This window comes from Lepisma saccharinum, chromosome 25 (assembly GCF_977018435.1).
Source record: "Lepisma saccharinum chromosome 25, izLepSacc3.1, whole genome shotgun sequence".
Taxonomy (NCBI): Eukaryota; Metazoa; Arthropoda; class Insecta; order Zygentoma; family Lepismatidae; genus Lepisma; species Lepisma saccharinum.
Genome location: NC_139253.1, coordinates 9,069,802 through 9,075,976, shown reverse-complemented (window position 1 = coordinate 9,075,976; position 6,175 = coordinate 9,069,802).

The following is a 6,175-nucleotide window of genomic DNA, read 5'->3' as shown; positions in this document are numbered from 1 at the left end:
TGGCTTACTCTAGTACATTGTAACGAGGCCTTTATCATTCACATACGTAGCTACACATATTATTATCTTGTATCTTCTGATCCCACTGCAGTCCCAGTTTGATTTTTTAGTATGTTTTTGAGTATAGGATGGTCAGAGTTGCTACGATTTTTTGATTATGAAATTCCCTGACATTTCCAGGTTTTCCCGTCCAAAAATGAAATTTTACCAGACATGTTTATCATCATGGGCTCCCATGGAGCCAAGTAGTTAGCGCTCTCGACTTTGGTGCGAGCGGTCCTGGGTTCGATTCCCAGTGGGTGTTCCCAAAATTTGGATGTTGACCCAGCGTCGTGAGGATAATTGGGAAGCTACTTCAAGAAGTAGTGGGCTCAGATTACGAAAGCCAGAAAAACAGTGGCGATAGGATTCGATGCGCTGATCATGCATTACCCAATGAAATGCCACTCTGGCAGGTCCTGGCTGTTCAAGGGCTGTTGCGCCACAGAGTTAATTTAGTTTATCATCATGATTTTTGCTTTTGAGCCTTGTTTTTTCAATTAAATATATAATCCATTCACTTTCACAACTTTTTTTTATTTAGCAAATTTTCATTCTACGCTCACAAGAACATGTGAAAATTCGAAGAGTAAAATGTAAAATTACAATCGGTATCATATGTATTGGGTGCTACAATCACGTGCATCTAGCCTTCTGGCTAAGATAACAGAGGTTCGTTATTTCACCATAACAGATCTCTACAATATAAAAACATCAGAAAAAGTTCATAAACCATCCACAATTTTTTATTTTCTGGCAGATTTATAGTGTCAGAAAATGCTGCTTTTTTGCTTACATTTATAAGTACACAGCATCTGGAGAAATGTTTGTTGCACATAGGAATTCTATAGGAAATGCCAACAAGACTAAGATTTATAAAATAATAGACGATAACCTCATCTTGACCAACCTTTCCGATAATTATGATCATATTGTCAACGTACTTTAGTTATCAATCAGATATCTGGACTGCAAGTTTTACTTTCATATTCTTTCTAATATCCAGTATTATAAAAGTGAAAATTTATTACAGAAATTCCAAGGAACCATAATTTTGCACAAGACTGAGAACCATAAGAACAAAAGAGACAAGTTTTTAAACTGAATCTTTTTTTGGGAGTGCAATCACAAGAACCGAATCCAGAAGTGGAAGTAAACTGCTTGTTCATTTTGCAACTTGTTCTCTTTCAGAATCCAAAATGCATGTAAATTCCAGACGATGTGCAAAATTCCCTGTTTTCCAGATGTGTAGCAACCCTGATGGTGTGCCAAAAATATTTTTTTCACCAATTTTGGTGTTGACATGTTTTGAGAAGGTCAAGGTCACGTGACAAAATTTTCTTTTTATCCAAATGTAGGCTTGTTACATACTGTATCATTGAAAAGCTTGTTCCATTTCCTGCACAATAAACTTTATTTGAGCTTCCCAAGATGGCAGCAAGTTGTAGTAGTGGTGCTGATCGTCGTCCTGTGTTTCGAGAGTTTTCAGTGGTTTTTCTCGGCCTGTGTTTAATCATAGTGTACTCGTGGCTTCAGTGTAGCATTCCTTCCGCTGCATCAAAGGATTCTGATGAACTATTGCGGTGGAGATTTGCTCAGAGGAGATTTTCTTTTTCGGCGCTCGCGACGACACGTGTGCGTGTCTCCGCCATGGCTTCGCCCAGCAGCAGGGAACAACGCTCGGCAAGTAAGGGGACCCCGGTCCGGTACTTTCACCTCCTGTGCATGGCCTTGATCTGCGGGGACATACATGTTAATCCGGGGCCTGTGAAAACGGTGGTAATTTCTCTGTGTATTACCACAATACACAGAGCATTAAGAATAAGCTTGGCGACTGTGCAACTTTTGCGTGTGAACTCATGGCATAGGACTGCCTAATTTTTACTGAAACGTGGTTGACAAAAAATGTTTGTGACAGTGAGCTGCCATTCGCAAGCCATTTCACCATATATCGGAAACGATCGTGCAACTCGTGGTGGGGGCGTTATGATCTGTGTTAACTCAAAATGGCCAAGCAAAGTACGCCACAATTTAAAAAGGAACTGTGAAATACTGTGGGTGGAAGTTTCAGTGACCGGTGCCAAGAATCTTCTCCTTGGCTCTTACTATAGGCCACATCGAAGAATGTCGAGATTCTTTACTTGCGGCAATTGCCCTGGGGGACGTTGCGCTTTTCGGCGACTTCAACCTCTATTGACTGGCAAGACCCTGTGAATGGAACAGCAAAATGTACGAACGACGCATGGTTTATTGAAACTTTCATTTGAGGTATAAACCTGAAACAACATAATTTGTTCAACACCAGGAAGGACAGCAACCAGGATTATGTTCTGTCCACCCTAAACGATATTGGTATCACGCCAGGTAAGAACCTCCTCCGACCACGACGGTTTGGATGTTTCTATTCTCATCCCCCCACCCCCTAGAAGAGGCCATCACCCCTCCATCCAGAACAAACGCTACCTGTGGAACCAAGCACCGTGGGAGGAGATAAGACTTTCCCTCAACTCCTTCCCCTGGGGCTTTTTGGAAGACGGGACCGTCGACGAGGCAGCTGACCTATTTACAGGAGTCATTCAAGCAGCAGTGATGGACCACATGCCTACAGGGAAAATATCTTCTCGTAGATTTCTGTGTTCGTTCGACTCCGAAGTGTGGGATGTACTGGCCAACAAGACACGAGCATGGCAACTTTGGAAGGGCTTCCCGAGTGAACACACGCACAATACCTTTGCTGCTCTGCGACGACACTCAAAGTATCTCCTTCGAAAAAAATATAAGGAACATATAGACAATATCACTGCAACAATCCCGGAAAACCCAAAAAACTTCTTTAATCTAATAAACTCAAGGAAAAATAACAGTAGGATTCCAGCTGAAATTACACATGATAGTGAAAGTGCGATAGGCAACTGAAGGGCAGAACTCTTCAACGCTTATTTTCATGGTAACTTCTGCCCCCCGTCTTCCCTTGCAGCGTTGCCAAACGTAAGACCAGTCTGTTCCTCCTCTCTAACAACGCTTGACACTACACCCGATGAGGTGAAGAATCTTTTGTCGTCTCTTTCAGCTCACCGTGCCCTAGGACCGGACAATATGAACACCATGTTCCTCAGGAAAACTGTTGAATCCCTGTGCTATCCCCTTTCCATTCTCTTGAACAGATGTTTTTCGGAAGGCATCTTTCCTCACGCTTGGAAACAAGCTAACCGATTCACAAAAGTGGTAACAAAAATGTTTCATCTTACATACCAATCTCCTTACTCTCTCCTCTGTCCATCATCTGTGAAAAAGTAATCAAAGACAGACTGTACAAATTTGTTTCTCCGTACTTAAGCTCTAAGCAACATGGTTTTCTTCCTGGTAGCTCCTGTCTTACAAACCTGTCTGTTTTACTCTCACATGCTATGAAATTCCTTTCAAATAATTCACAATTAGATGTAATATACTTTGATCTGGCCAAAGCCTTTGATACAGTTAGTCATCGTCTTCTGATTCACAAATTATGCAATAGATTCAACATTCATGGCAAATTTCTAACCCTTCTCACAGATTACCTTAGCGATCGCCAACAACGTGTCGTTCTTCCAGGATCTGTTTCTAACTTTCTTCCTGTCCTCTCTGGAGTTCCACAGGGTAGTGTTCTAGGATCTTTCTTCTTCATATTATTCGTCGATGACCTTGCCGACCATCTCACAGCTCCCTCTAGCAATTACCTTCTTTTCGCAGATGACTGTAAAATTTTCAGAGAAATCTCCACTTCCGACGATACTCATCTTTTTCAGAATGACATAGCAACATTTACTTCCTGGTGCCTGACATGGGACCTTACATTACATCCTGACAAATGTACTACTCTCACTATCTCACTCAAGAAGAATCTGTTAAAAGTCATCTTACTCCATCTCTGGCAATAACATCAAAGCAGTATCCTCTCACAAAGACCTAGGAATTGTTTTCGACCAAAAGCTCACATTTGAGGAACATATTTTATTCACCACAAAAAAGGCCATGCATCTCTTAGGTTTACTCTACCGTTTCACTGAAATTAATGACATCTCAGCCCCCTCACCTTGTACTTCAAATCATTCATCTCCCCAATAATAGAATACTGCTCTCCCGTCTGGTCCATGGCATGTCCCACTCACCTCTCCAGAATCGATTCAGTCTTTCACTTCTTCCTAGCTATAGTCCGTCACAGGGTTCCCTCATTACGCAATTTTTCATCTCTGCATCTCCTGTCTTTTCTAAACTTACAAACTGCTTATCAGCAACGTTTGCAGAATGATTTCAGTTATTTATACAAAATTGTGAATGGCAAAATCCGCTGCAACACACTTCTTGAGGAATTCCACTTGCGAGTACCTATGCGCACAACACGCAACACAAGATTATTTTATACAAAAAAACCTAGACTAGAAATTCAAAAAAGATCTCTCTTTTACAGACTTGCAGCACAATATAATGATCTCCCCTCAAATATTGATATATTTTCCTCCGAGTTTGCCTTTCGGTCTTCCATCAGAAGAAATGCCTGTAATTAATATCACATAGTGCCATCTTTTACTTATCTTTTTGTTCATTTGCTATTCACTTTTATGTTGTTTTGTTACTCTTAATTATTTTTTTATTTTTATGCTTATTATAATTATTGCTTTCTCATTGTTGACAATTTCAGTGTAAAATGGCCACCTGTGCTGTATCTGAAATTTTCTCGATAAATAAATGAATAAATAAGTTACAGCACATTTAGTATAGCTAACAAGCTCAGAAAGTGCAATTTCTGTGAACTTTGACCTTGAATAATTTTACAATTACAAGACAAAGGAGACTCAACGTTTTCATCATTACCAAGTTCCATGCATAGTTCCAACTGCCCTAAATCGGAGATGGTCAGGTTGGGAGCTGTGTTGATTTGGAATGGAATGACACACTAGCAAAAAATATACATTTTTTTTCTGTCTTCTTTTTGAGAAAATGTTCAAGGAACAAAACACAAGATTACCATTCCCAAGCAAGGCTTTTACTTACATTTTTGTACACGATCCAGAGTAGTAATTATCGTAACAGAATCAAAAAAAAATATATTTCTCGACAAATTGCACAGAAAATAAAAATGAATTTTCGCAATAAATGTTTGCTCAAGTTAATAACAAAAAAAAAGTAGGAGCAGTCTGAACACAGAACATTCAGCTCATGAAACTGATTCGCTACCACATAGCCACCAGGGTACTTGACAATCTCTTTGACCATAAGGGCATTCTTGGAATACTTTGTGGCTTTGAAGGGCATTTTCTCGGAAATGGCTGCCTAGTGCATTCTAGTACCTTGGCATCTCGGTATTGAACCACTACATGAAGTCCTGCCCCAAACCCAATTTCCCAAGCCATGCTCTTTCCTTGTAAGTTAAATTTGATGCAAAAAATTGATTTTGAAAAGTAGCATGCACCTCTCTCTTCCAATGTGACAATTACTACCACACATTTTTTACAGACAAACACAACTTATTGTTGACATACAATTCCCAGAAATCTGTTTGGAACATACATGTGAAAAACACAAAAATTATACAAATTTATTAATTTAATGATACACATTATCAATGAAAATTACAAAGAAGAAAAAAATGCCTGAATGCATGTAAAATTGGGACATTTAACATCCTGACTACAGTGAGTGAGATAAGTTGGGACAGGGATTCTAAAGAAAGGACTGTCATGACCAATGCTTGAAGTGGAAATTCCTAGTTTGAGGGTGGGATAGGTGGGGAGATACCTATGCAAATTATTCTAGCCCGACAAGTTATGAACTGCAATGTGAAATGTTGCAGCATGCCAGGGGTCCAGGCCTGAGCATACTTAGTGAGTGTCCTTCATCTCATTCTCATATTTGCAATTAGCAGAGAGAGAGAGAAAAATGAAGTAAAATCAATCAAATGTTGCAGCAAAACAATTTGCAAATGATACACACACACACACATTCACATTTTCATGAGTGCTCAAAAGCTAAGAATGTATATCTACATTATCTGTAATTTGTACACAAAATGTAGATGTACATTCACCAGGCTGAAAGTGTCAATAATTAACAAACTTTGTTACTCAAATGGTAAATACTTGGAGCATTTGAAATGGAT